The 14795-nt window shown below is 38.7% G+C and overlaps 1 protein-coding gene across 1 annotated transcript in view; it reads left to right on the forward strand.

Moving 5' to 3' along the window:
• Window positions 1-14795, forward strand: part of tox (thymocyte selection-associated high mobility group box) — a 60925-nt gene that overhangs the window by 13732 nt on the left and 32398 nt on the right. The window lies entirely within an intron of this gene.

Here is a 14795-nt window from a genome sequence, read left to right on the forward strand (position 1 = left end):
GTGTACATGCAACCTAAAGTAAGGCGTAAAATCAAACTGCCTTTACTGTGGAAGGCTTTCTTACATTAATATGTAGCAAAGGAGTTCTGACAGTTTTGTGTCTCCTGGATATGAGGGAGATTTGGTGTGTGTTCCTGTGAGTGTGTTTACATGTTTAAGTGTGCAAGTGAAGGGGTGAGTGTGTGTGCCTTTAAGCCTGTAAAAAGAATACGTGGTGCCTGCAATGAAGAATGGCGAGCAGTCTTCTTTGCCCTGTATTTTGATGCAATGTTTCCTGGTCCAGAAAAAAAAGGACTTGATGATGGTGTAGATGTTAATATTTAATGTTAATAATCATTCAGTGTCCAACCTAACAGCGTTTTACCGGTCGAGGTATATTTTTACTGTCCTGTAGAAGAAGGGGGTGAAAAAAGCTCTTGTTTTTATATTTTTAATTAATCTTAACTCATTCACTGCCATTGACGTCTATAGCCGTCAATGGCAGTGAATGAGTCAATGGGTTTAACTCATTCACTGCCAATGGCTGGCAGTGAATGAGTTAATACTTATATTTTATATTAATCTACATAAATATGGCCTCATACACCCTGCTGTGTAAAACAAGCAGCCATGGATGGGCGCAGCTACAAAGTTTGCTTTTCTTCACTTGGATCTTATTGAACAGGGGGTTTGATTTCTGCCAGCTGTTGTCAGTAAAGGTTTTAATGGCAGTTACAGTAACAAACACTGCTCTTTTTGCCGTCTCTTCATTCGCCTCTTTGCTCTTAACGCGCGCGCGTGTGTGTGTGTGTGTGTGTGTGTGAACGCGTGTGTGTATAGACCGACTCTGGCTTCATGTTAAACTCCTTCCATAGTGACAACTGAAGCATTGGAGCAAAAAAATTTGCGTTGAGGACTTTTTCTAATTGAGTTATTCAAGTTACTCGATGAATTGTTGCAGTCCTAGTAGACAGCAAGGGGAAAGACGAGGATTTGTGAAACACAGAGATTTTTTATTTTATTTTTTTAAAGAAAAAAAAAGATGGAATAAGCGAAAATAGAGAACTGAACTTGTCACATCTTGCACATATTTTAGTTTAGTGCATATAATGTACTGTATCATGATTATTTTCTCTTACTGAACATGGTAACTGAACTATAGGTTTGGCTCTCTTTACTTTCTGTAGGTTGTTAGTAAGTATTGTGTTATGGCAGGTGATGCTGGATTGTTTGGTGACAAAGAAACCACATAGCAATAATCAGCTGCCTCTCCATATCACTTTATCTGACACTTTGACATCAATGTCCATCAATGGTCTTACTGCCTCTGGTTCAGATCTGGGCTATTTTAAAGTAGAATAAGTTTAATTTGCTTCTTTACCTTCATATGCACCATTTTGGCATTAACCATCTTCATCCAACAGATGTCTTAAGAGTGCTTACTTAAAGGCTGCTGGCATCCCAGATCAGTAGCTTTTGAGATGGTTTATGTGCAGGTGGTTATGTGGACTCCCCATTTCACCACAAGTATGAGTTTTTCAAGAACTGGGTCACAGCCTCTGCTATTGCTTCCTAAAACTGGCTTTCAGCTTCCTTCTGAGGAAGTATCCGACCAATCTAGGGGTCCAGGACATACCATGAAAACAGTGAATTGACAAACTTGGGAGCGTCAAATCCTTGGGGTGAGCCAAGGCTTAATAATACAACATCACCAGTTAACAGACTCTTAGATGTCGACTGCAGGTTTTCATACAACCCCAAATTAACCCAACAAACATGCCGGCTTTTACCAAAGCCGACAGGTTATTTGTTAAAGCATTCTAAGTCACCTTGGGGGACTTTACATTATCATCATCATCACACCCTGTTCTCCTCAGGCTCAGTGTACGCCTGCAGGGAACATGCTCTGTGTTCATGTAATAATAAATCTGCTCCACATGAGCTGGCTGACTTAGCTTACTGTATATTGTAATTGCTGGCTCACAGCCATGTCATAAACAGACGATCCTCTCCACTGTGAAAAAGAATGCACTCCTCACCAAACCCTGATGGAAGTATTAGCATTTTTAAAGAACAATCGCTGTCACTCAGGATTACAAAAAATGAATTAATAGGGATTTGGCAGTGACTTTAAAATGACATATCAGCAGTATGAAAATGTGCTTCTGTGCACAGTGAGTGAGAACAGTGAGTGAGAACTAACCTGCTCTTTGAGTAACAAAGTGCTATGCTGGACTGCTAGAATGCTCTTGTCATATATCAGCAGTGCTGGGTATTTAAAAAGTTGTACAGTACCTCTACAATAGTCTTACTCCTATAGCACTCTCCAAAGTGTCGGCATTTCATCTAATTATCTATCAGAACACAACCAATCAATCTGTCCGTCCGTCTGTCCAAGTTGGCTGTCATACACGCTACTGAACATCATGCCAAACCCCCCCCCCCCCCCCCCCCCCCCCGCACGATTGGGTGAGTTTCAGCACTGTTGCTTGTGTGCCGGTGTGTCTGAAAGTGTTTCAGTTGGTGGAATCATGGGGACAGGGTGGCGAGGGACTCCTGGTTGGTGGAGGGATGCCAAACGGAACAGACGGGCAGAGACAGTGCGCTGCCAGAAGGGACTAATTATCAGGATTTCATTTCCAAAACAAACATATTGCAATCAAATCACATACTGCATTCGTTGCTGCATTGTTCTGTGTGTGTGTGTACTGTATTAGTGACAATGACTTGGATCAATTGTCGTGGAAGAGATTGGATCAGTTCCCGAGGCATTATTCAAGAGCTGTTGCGGCCCGTATTTATTTTTTTTATTTTTTTTAGCACTCAGCTTTTGTTCCTGATCATACAATCATAACTGTTGCAGTGAACTGCTAATTACCATGGATAGATTGAAATAACTTTGTCACATTAGAAATGTGTAAACTTGTATCTGCTTTGACCCTGTTTCCTCTTCTCTTATAAACTATCTGAGACTTCAAACAAACTTTTCTGTGATTCTGCTGCTCGTCTCAGTGCATGGAGTGTGACATGTCAGTGTCAATTTAATTCTCTCAGGAAAGGTCAGACTTTTTTCACAAAGGTGCTTGTTTATGATGGATTTTCATAAATGTTACTATCACAATGTAAACCTCAAGTCCTGCTGCAAGACAGTAAACGAAAACATAGCAAAAGTGAATGCACGCTCTGAAGTTCTTTCAGGTATTAAAATTTCTTGCAGTTATATAGGAAATGCTGGTCATGCCATGAGGAAATTGTGCATAACATCATTGTATAATTAGTTGTGTAACAAGTTAAAGCTGTGTAACTGTGGAAGCTTTCTGGTGATAAAACTGCAGACATTTAGGTGTGATCTGATTTACAGCCCCCCACAGCTCTAGAGTGACTTTCACTTCATAGTTTAGCAGTTTACTGTTTACTGCTGCCCAACACAATTACTGACATCTGTTACATTGACACACTTGGAGCAGGCCCTTAGTCCGACGGCATTTGTTGTTACTTCTGCCTCTTACAGTTATACCTGTGTCCCTGACATGAACAGCTTAGAAACATCCACTTTCTATAACATCATACAAAACCAGTAGGGTAAAAAAGAAAACCTGTCTGGAATATCAGTGGGTCTGCTATTCGTGCTGTGGTTGTCCCGCGTCCTGCCTCCTGCATGTTCTATCATGGCATCTCCTTCACCTAAACCACAGTATTTCCAGCAGCGAGGACATCATCTAATGCTCCATCTTACAAAAGGCAAAACTTCACACGGTTTATTCTCCCAGCATTTGATGCATTAAAAAAAAGTTGTTTTTATGCATCACTGTTGGACATTAGTTTAACTCACTGGTTGAGCAGGTGGATGGCTTAAATACAGTGGCCAGAGTTCGAGTCCAACTTACAGCCTTTTGCTCTTGCTCTGTAAAAACAGCAGACTACTAAAGGCCACTATGCATTCTCTGCTCAGCACCAAACAGCAGTGTTTTTTTGTTTTTTTTAACAGTGAATAAAAAAACATTTCTCAATATCTTCTTCTCTTTTGGTCATTAGTAATGACACATAGCTATTAGACACAATAGACCTCTGTAAGTGCGTTTTTTGATCACAGGGTCTGCTGAGCTGAACGTTTGTTATCAAACAGGTCCGCCAGATCTTCTAGGATAATAACACATACCATTATCACTACAGTAGCTGATTAACATTAAGGAGGTAAAGAGTCAGAGGCCTTCTGGAGTTACGGTGGACCAGAAACAGAACAAAAAGAGAGTGCATATTGGGCTGACAAATTAACAGGTAACCACCAGCACACTTGCAGTTGAAAGTTTGTGTTGCTGGCTAACTGCTGGATGTGTACACAAGCACATTAATCTCATTATGTCAAAGTGATAGCCAGTTGTGTTGGTGTATTGGGTAATTTTGGCAAAGGCTTGAACTACACTTTAACGCTAAACTAACTTTTTTATGATCGTGCTAGATGGTGTAAAATCATAGACTGTATTTAAAGGATGGTTTTCAGATCTGAAATATGAAACTGATGCAGAAGTTTTGTTAAACAAGCATCCTTTGTAATTGCCAGTGGTGGGCAAATGTCCTGGTCTGATGTTATAGAAGTCTAAATAAGAGTGACTCTTTAGCTCACTTGATCTGTGGGCTCAGCAAATATTTTCCTAAAGACTGGATAGTCTGTTTTGAAGTCTTGTTGAACACAACATGGAGCAGATTTAAATGAAATGTGTATAACAGAATGCGTGACTTGTAAATCTTTTAAACTCATATATTGTATTCACAAAAATAAAGAAAACATTAATGAAAAATCCGACAAAGAAGACCTGGGACTGTTGAGGAGCTAGAATCCTGCATCAGACAAGAATAGGACAATACTCCTCTCAACTAGTCTCTTCTGTTCTGGAAGTTCAGACTGTTATTAGATGAAGAGGAAATGCTACAGTGGTAAACATGGCCCTCTCCCAACTTTTTTTGCTATCCAAGTGAAAATAACCTTGTTTTTTCTTTAAAAAGTACATTTTCTCACTTTAAACAGTTTGTTTTCTATGTTCATAAAATATGGGATTATGAGATTGGAAAATCATTGCATTTTGTCTGTATTTACATTTTAGACAGCACCCCAACATTTTGGGGATTTGGGGTTATATATAAAGTGTATAGCAAAAGATTTGTCCCCTTGTTTAACACCAAATTTGCCAAATGTGTTAATAGCCTTTTATTTGACTGCGTTGCCTTCGTAGACCTACTTGCCTGTGTTTTGCTAGTCGAAACAAGTAATTCTTGAATAAGAACCTGTGTTCAGGCTTTTGTTTGCTGGTGGTAAGACGCTGTAATTTACAGAAAATATATTAGAAACTCAAAAGACAGTTTGTCTCATGAGATTTATTCAGATTTTATACTTGGATTACTCTTAGCTCCAAATTTAAAAAAAGATTGCTGCTATTTACTGGCAGCATAATGGGGAAATGGCCACCACAGAGCCAGCATAAACACACAGAAGAATATGATTAAACAGCTGTTTCAAGAATGTAAAATTTCTCTTCACACTCAGGCACGCATATTTGAACGATATTTACATAAAAGTGCACACACACAGTCTAAATTTACAGTCAGGGTGAATACATTTAGCCAATAAAATTTGGTTTATATTGTTGTCGGGGTGACAAAGAAAAGACAGATAAACAGTTGCAGAGCTGAACTATCATAGCTCCCCACACAAGCACGTACACACACACACACAAAATAAGTCTTCCTGTCCTTCTCCATCTATCTCTCTGTACACACTTGTATTTTGATTTATGTCTCCTGATGCAGTTCAGAGTGAGCTTAAATCTATTCACTCTGGTCCAGCCAAGTAGTTTCAACCTCCACCCAAAACCATGAGTGATAAATATGGTTACTTTGTCTTTGTGACACATTTAGTCAAAGATCTTCACAAGAAGAGGACATGTCATGTTTCCCACTCCAGCTTGAGCTCTGTGCAAAGAGTAAGTCGAATCCAACGCTGCAAACACGCTGAGCACAGATCGTTTGTTGTACACGCATCTGCAGTTTTTATTGCTGTTCTAACACCTAAAGCTATGCCGTGATCTCTTTAAGCTAAAATTTTACTTTATCCTAAAAATTAAGCTTTTTTTGGTTTTATGATTGGGGATTGATGATTCCTCACACTTAAGATGTTTTTCATTTGATTTTCAGACTCAAGTAGATTACAATATTGAGTGCGAATTAATGTAAAAAACCCCTGAATGAATTTCTGTAACCCTCACAAATGACTTCTTTTGATCTCGTTTACTACACATTTTATTTCTAACCTCTCCCCCTTTCTCTTCCACATTCTGCTCCCCTTTTTCTTGATGCACTGTATTCCACTGTATTCTTTTCCTTTGTCCTTGTCTGTCATCCTAATAGTCTCTCTCTCCCATTTCTCCCCCTTCCTCCGACCCTGACCCACTTAGCTGGCTGCTTGTTATTCAAACCTTTGCTTTACCCACACAAATACAGACTCACATACACAGAAATGAAGAAAGGGAGCAGCAGAGATGAGAGAGTGTGAGAGAGAGAGAGAGAGAGAGAGAGAGAGGGGCATGAGAGGGGAGAGAGTAAGAGATAGGAATTTGGTTCGACTACAAACCTTGCCATCCTTTTTTGTTCTCTCAGTGGTAGGTTTGAGATGCACACTGATAACTTTTACAATCATTCCTGTTTTGTGGTACGACTACTGATAAGCCTATAAGTGTAAGAATGTCTGATTTTTAACAGCAGAGTGAAATCGAAGACAAAACACCCCAAACAACACATTTCCACATAAAAGCCACACCGTGCTAATGAGGGTGCTTCCCAATCAGACTGACGCAGAGCTGCTGCCTCAGCCGTGAACTACTAAACCCCAAATTAGTTTTAAATACTAAATTAAACCTAGCTAGCTAGTCTTAATCAGGTACTTACGGTCGACAGGGTTTATAAAACTGATGATTTTATATCTACAGGGTATAATACATTACACTAGGTTGGTTGGTTACAGAAATGCCGCCCAGAGAAGGTCACAGGACATATAGACCATTCATTGTACTGCACATTAGGTCTGCGCCAGCAGAACACCATCTCCAGAATTGCCAGTATCTTGCTAGTTGGGACTATTTTTGCTCTTTTTTTCACCCCTTTTCTTTCTTTTCTCGCAATATATTGAAATGAATGTGTGTGTGAGGATCACAAAAAGCGATCCTTTAGAAAGTAGCAGAAAACAGAGAAACAGAGCTTGCTGTGATTAAGTGGTTAGCACAGCAAGATGGTTCCTGATCTGAATCCACTGGCCTCTCTGTGCCTGCATGGGTTCTCTGTTGGTACACTAGCTTTCTTCTAAAGTTCATAGAAATGCATGTTAGGTTAATTGGCTGTAGATGTGGTTGTGAGTGTGACTGGTTGTCTATCTCTCTAGCATCCGTCTCAAAATGTACCCTGCCTCTTGCCCTGGGCTGTAGCCCCACCGTGACCTTGGATTGGGGAAGTAGTAAGTTTTCTTTAAACAAAAACACTATTGCAATGCTAATAATAAGAAACACAGACTTTTGTCTCAAGCTTGTCTCAAACTTATGACTTAAACTTTGCCAACCTGACACCTAATTTGCTACAAATTAGCTGCTATAATACCCGTACCCCCCACCCTAAACTGGCTAAGTAGTTAAGAAAATTGATGGATGGATTTTTAATATAGAGCTTAAAGTAATTTTGTTTGCAGAGACACTAGTTTCTCCCCTCTGCTCCATGTTTCACCCTATGTGTATGTGGTGCATAAACACAGACTGTATATGGATGGAGAGAGGAACAGAGCGATCGTATCTCACATCATCAACTGAAAAGGATGATATAAGGTCGGTTGGTTTATAGAGAATATAACCCAACTGACTGTATGTTAATTTTGTTGGAGAAAATCCAGTAACCAGCTTGTTGCCCAAAAAAGTAATGGTTTCAAGTTGTGACTTTTTTCTTTTAATTTATATGAATGTTTACAATGGTCATACAACAGTACTGTAAACTGTAGCCATCTGCAGTGGGGAAGATGTCAACTCTCTGACATAATGTCTTTAGGAAATTAACCATAAATGGCAGCCCAGCTATCAACCAGCTCATTAGTAACCTAAACAGATGAGCTGTGTTTTTGCTGAGATTGAGTATGTTGCACTGCTAATCAGCATTTGTGACTTTTTGCCCTCAAACATAATTGTGGTTTAGGGTTGTAACAATTCATGAAGTAATTTGAATAATTTGATTGTAAAAAATTCTCGACACACATTCTTTGCCTCAATGTTTCTTTTAAGGCACGATTCTGCAGCAGATGTTTTAAATGATGTAAACAAAGAGCGTTTCACCCTCATTTGACGACTAAGAGGCGGAGCCATTATTGAATGAAAGAAAATATGTTTCTAGCTTCCAAAACAGCAGCGCTGTTCCTGTGATCAGCATTAAAACCTTTACTGGGAAAAAGCTGGTGGGAGTCCTTCATCAAAGCACCTGATCAACAAACTCAGGCGTGAATAAAAGCAAACTTTGTAGCTGCTCCATCCACCACCGTTTGTTTTACACAGAAAAAATTGGCAGTAAGCCTCCAGAAGTTGTGATAAAATATGCAGATGAACTGTTATCTTAGTCTGATACATGTTTAAATTATACAGCCTAATGACGGCCGACAGCAGCCGTCCTATCTTACATGGAAGCCGTACCTGCAGCAAACGGGTGCGTCTAAAGGGGGGGATGGGGTGTACTAGACCTTATTAATTTCAAGGCTTTCGTAACTTTTTTAGATTGAAAGTGAAATCATATAAAATACTGTAATAATTCAACTGCATTAATATTTAAAAATATAAAAAATTCACAAGCCAATAAAAATGAGCCAACAACCTGAAGGTTGTTAAGTAGGCCACTGAATGATTATTAATATTAAATATTGCCTACACCATCATACGATCTGTTTTCAGCAGCACAAAAACATGCCACCTATTAATTTCAGAAAGCCTTCCAAGAAGACAGAGTAAGGGTAACATTTTTATGTCTTGCTTTAGATGATTATCTTTTTTTAAATTTGACTTTGATCTTTTAATGTACTTGAAATTATTTATATATTTTTGCATGTAAGAAAATGTTTTCTTTAAAAATTTAATTTCAACATATAATCAAAAGGTTGGATTTTTTTTTTTGACAGATGTTATATGCAGTTAAACTTGTAAACATTGGTTTTCATTTTAGAAATTGCAATGAGCAGTTCATTCTGAAAAAACAGTGTTTTTTTCTCTTTTGAATATTTATTATTGCTCATTAATAAGACAAAAGTATTTTTTACACAATTACTCGATTAATCAATGGAATAATCAGTAGATTACTCAATTACTTAAATAGTCCACAGCCGCAGCCTTATTGTGGTTAATGAATTGAAATGTGCAATCAGTAATAGTCTCTACAAACGTAATGATACTAGTGAAATCAAGAAATATTTGTCCTTGGTAATGTCGACGGCAAACCACCACCTAATGGTACCTTGGTCAAATAAATGTTAGTGTTTAGGTTGAGGCTGCATCTTTTCAACACAGTTGCTGAGCGAATAAGCACAAATTCAAGTCATTGAAAGCAACTGAGATCTCTGTCGGTCCTTCTGACTTAATGAAAAGCCTAATAGATTCCACTCTGCCTCCCAGACTGAGCGCCCGTTGAAAAGAAATCATCACCATTTCGCTTTTTTTCACCTCTCTGCCCTCATTCTTTCTCATCTCCTCTCTTCTCATGGTACTTACTGTAGGTTGAGAGCTGTATTTGTCCTTTAGATAGCAAGAACACATTAGCCACTTGGCTTAGCATGTATAAATGAGTATTTGTACCCTGGTTTGTAAATGTGGGTCTTGAAATTTTTCATGTTTTTTATGTAAAGTTCAGGAATTGATGAATTGTTATTTATGATTTGCAGAGGGTAAGTGTGCATGGCATTAACACCACAATTTACAGTCTTAAGGCACCAGCATCAGGCTGAGGTTAGATCATACGTCAAAGCAGGTGGTTAAGATAAGAGCTGAGGCAGGTGCTCACATTGGTTGTGCTCGTGTGAGGGATATTACGCTGCCGCAAGACTAGAGGAACCTTCTTAAATGAATGCAAGCGGCACCTGAAGTGGAAATTATAAACGTGGATGAATTTGTCAGCTGATCAGTGGAAAGTAGCGCAGACTGTATTGTCAAGCTGTTGCTATACATCCTCCCAATAATAAATTATACTGATGCGAAAAAGTATTTTTGTTTTTTAAGTATTTGTATCCTTACACACTTGGCAACATACATCAGTTATGGTTAACTAACAATTGTTTTTGTTATCAGAGCAAATATATTTACTAATACTTGGCTAATAATAGCGGTTTGAAATAGCAGCCATACTCCTCCTTAAACTATTTTGTATGCAGATATATTTTAACCTATATTAGTTTGTTTTCCACTGTGTTTAATGAGATAAAGAAAGAATCAAATGTAGTAACAAATGGTAAACTTGTCAGTCATCAGTCTTGATCCATGATGGTTTTTTGCATGTTGCTATTTGTGTATATTTCTGAAGGGCTTCCCTGTAGTTTTTGTGTGTGTGCCTGTGAGATGTCATATATTCAGGTCAAAGGTAAATGGAAGAAGCTAGGTTAGCAGTGAAGTCAGCAGGTCTGCTTGTTTCTTTTTGTCCTCTGATTTTTCTGGGAAACCCACACAGAGAGAGAATGGCGAGGAGAGAGATGCAAATCTCACCTTTCCTGTAATTGTTATGTTTTTTTGAGGATGTGTTCCTTGTAAGGCATTAAAAATTAACTGTTAATTCTACCAGGCAACAAGCAACACTGTTCTTTGACTTTCTGTTGACTCTGTAAACCTACACCTCATTTGCATAATACCCAGCAGCTGGCAAATGGATAGAGCAGCTACACCTGTCTGTCCACCTGTCACCTGTGTGTGTATGTGTGTGCGTGTGTGTTAGTCTACAAGAAACAGTGCTTTGCTTTTACCCACCTGTTCAAATGTTGTTCTTCTGTTTGTGTTTGTCAACCAAGACAATGATTATCTACCAAGGATACCATGATTGATTTGAATATGGTTTCTGGATTCAAATACTGTTTTGTTTAGTCCCATGAGTTGTGTAGGCTTTTATTAGTAATAGTCACTGCTGTTTTACACTAAAGCAGTAGCAGTCAGTACCTTTATACCATAATAAAAGTACAGCACACCTAGCCTAGTCTGGCTTTACAAAAATGTGTGAACAAATGTGTTGTTCTAAAGAGCTCAAAGAATTGAAGTGTAGTATTGTAAATAGGAGGCCACTGTTGTCAGTTTGTGAAATTTCTTCCCTCTTAGTAGGGCTGGGCCATATCATACCGTCCACGGTAATACCAGTATAATGTTGGGCAACAATAAAAAAATGAAATATCGTGATAGAATATGGGTAAAACGCACATGCGCAGTGCCTTTGTTTTCATAAAGTTGTGGAGTTGTAAAGTATTTTGTCTAGTGTCACCTAAATAATGTAGCTTCATGGGCAGTGTAGTCTGTGCTGCGGGGAGAATGGACTGCCATACCCGTTATGTGTCTGTGAGCGCGAGGTGGGAGAAAAAGGAGAGTGGAAAAGTACGAATTGTCACCGACCAGAAACGGGAAGTGGAAGCATGTAAATATAACAATAACCACTGCAGCCAAAAAGAGTGCCTGACGAGCCCAGTTGTAAGTCAGCTATTAAGACTCGACTGTTCGTGTTTTCCTCCGAAACAATAAGCTCCGTTGCAGCAGCCTTTCAACGCCTCTCTCTGTCTCGTGCTAGCAAAGTTGACCCAGACAACAAAGTAAAGCTAGTTTTCGGCTACGAGCCCGACACAGAACCCAACGTATTAGCCAGAGGTCCCTTTACTACAGTTTGGAGCCGCGGACCTGTTTTATATACGCCTGGAATAGTTTTCAGGGATTGCTGCAAAAAGTGCAGCCTTACCTAATGTCCACCCTACTGTTACTCATTTTATATTAAGATTTAAAAATCTAGTTTGTATTGGTATCGCAAGTAGCCTTCAGTAATAGTAATAAATCACACAGCAATAGTACATTCATGTAGTTGTAAAAAGCTTGACAATATATTAAGTAGAGCTGGGCGATATGAGATTTTTTCAAATCACGATATGTTTTTTTCATTTCAGGCGATAACGATATCTATCACGATATAAGCCAAATAACTATATTTGTAAGATTTAAATGTGCTGTTGCTCACAAGTAAAATGTGAAATAATCAGCAGCTTGTTTTTATTTAAATATTTATTTCCCATAATAAGTTCAACAGGGTAGATGTACTTAAGGAACATGAGACTTTTTCAGATAAATAAAGGCAAATATTGCAAACTACACAAAAGGCAGCCGCTAAAGCGTTTAAGTTTCAAAATAGAACAAACGAAACAGACTAAATTGTCAATTCCACTTAGAAACAAAATATTAATTCTAAAAATAAATCTTAGTTTGTTTTACAGAAGAACAGACAAAACTGACTAACTTTTGTCAATATCAAATAAACTGAGAACTAAAAGGAAATTCTCAATCTCTCCTTGTTGTATAGCTTAGCTTTTCAAACAGTTTTAACAGTTACTTTAGTCTGACAAAAGCCGAATGACGAATTAGCGCTTCCAGTCAGAGACTGAGGCTACGTCCACGCGTACACGGGTATTTTTGAAAACGGAGATTTTCCGTTTTCGTTTTAAAAAATAATCCCGTCCACACATAAAGGCAGAAATGAAGGAAAACGCTGCTATGAACATGCCAAAGCAGCAGGTGGCGCTAGATTCCTAACCGTGCAGAAATGTTGGCCAATCAGAAGTCTAGAAGCCTCAGTGGGAAAAAGTAAACAAAGCTGGGGCATAGAAGCAGAACCGAGTCGTATGTGTGGACGGACAGTAACTGTGTGTATATGTAAGCATTTAAACACTGCAGAGAGTAGAATTAACAGTAACAGTATTGTAGAAATTCATTTCACCGAAACAATAACGTGGCGCACAGTGTGACGCATGCACCAGTTTATTGTATTTCCAGACTTGCTTTCGGCACAATTTACAGTGCACGCTACTCTATTTTTTGTCAGACTTGAAATAGCCGAAATACCTTCACACTACGGAACTTCTATGGCTCTTCCGTTCGACAATCTCTCCGGCGTTGGAACCATCATCTGTTTTCTCTTCGGTCACGCTCGGTTGATTTTTCTAGTCGGCACACTCATTTCCTCCATTACGCGCTGGCTCCATTACCCGCTGGCTGCTTCCCAAACAAACCCACGTGCGGCTTGGCACTTGTGCTGTATGTAACAAGTCACGCGACGTGACGCTGCAGCTGTGATTGGTTCGGCTCTGCGCTACTTAATTTAGAGGACAAGAGCGGCGAGGTCTATCGCGATAGCTTAATTTCTCTATCGAGTAAAAGTTATATCGCGATACATATCGTTATCGTTCTATCGCCCAGCTCTAATATTAAGTAATCTAAAGTATTCAGAATACGTTACTCTCATTGAGTAACGTATTCTGAATACGTTACAAAATACATTTTGGGGCACAATTAATGTAGCACCATCCACGTGCTATATTGCTAGTTGTTAAGTGTAGTTGCACGTTTAGAGCAGCTGAGCTATTTGTATGTAGCTCTGCACACAGGAAGAGAGAGGCACCATGGAGTTTATTACCCGCTTCCAACATGAAGACAAACTAATCTGTATATATAGCAGCAGGAGAACAGAAATCATATTTAACCTTATTTACATGGAACAGTGAATGACTGTTAACTTGCCGACTTAAGTGTTTAGATATCAAATGAACAGATGAAGCAGATAAACAAAATACAAGAGAAAATTTCATATAAATCATTATTTTGCATGTTGATAAAAAAAGGTTAACTGGAACAGTAGGCTAATAGAGACCATAGCAGTTAATGAATTTAGTTTTTTATCACATGAATAGACCTGCTGGGGGAGTCAACCTAGTCTACCAGTCTGCCAGAAACATGTATTTAATGAGCAATTATAATTATCTTCTTCACTATGAATGTCTTTGAACATTAAATGCAGTTAAAATGAAAAACAAATAGAATACTGAAATGTAAAAACCATCTTGTAGACTGTTTTTCTTCTAGTGGCTTGCCTGTGACATGCAGTGACATTAAAACCCTTTGTTCTTTACTGCTGTCTGTGATGTAGGACAAATAAAAGCTATTGTGAAAGAAAGGGCTTCACAGGAGGAAGTGTTGTGCAGATAAGAGAGAGAAATAAGGAAGTAAAAGGCCCTGCATACAAATAGGATGCTCTGTGTAAATATAATGTTTTATTCTCATAGTATATGAGTTGCCCTGATATAAAGTATAGAGTAATATTTCCTGTTGTGAAAGTTATGTAACGTGCTTTAACAAATGTCAGTCACACAGTGACTTAAAATGGCAGGATCAAAATTCTAGATTCAGCATATCAAATTTGCAAACAACAAATACTAATATCTGTCATTCTGAAAATGTCAAATTCTGAAATAATAGGGTTGTTTTATGGTGACTGGCAAAGACAGTCACTGTTAAATCACCTCATCTCTGCTTGTGTATGATGGACATGGACAGTAATAAAACAGAAGTGTGTTTACGGCCCTCTTACTCAGGCAGGTTGCAGGATTTTCAATGTCTGAAGAAGATGGCAAACAGATAGTTGACTGGCAGCCAGCCAGCAATCTGCTACCTCCATCTTTACTTATTGTGTCCTTGCCGGCTTTCCGTTATGTGTTTGCTGTGTTTGATTATGGTTTGTTGACATTG

Source organism: Copadichromis virginalis, linkage group LG18 (genome assembly GCF_057382275.1).
Source record: "Copadichromis virginalis isolate Kocher_CV1m ecotype Utaka linkage group LG18, C_Virginalis_male_GT1.1, whole genome shotgun sequence".
NCBI classification, from domain to species: domain Eukaryota; kingdom Metazoa; phylum Chordata; class Actinopteri; order Cichliformes; family Cichlidae; genus Copadichromis; species Copadichromis virginalis.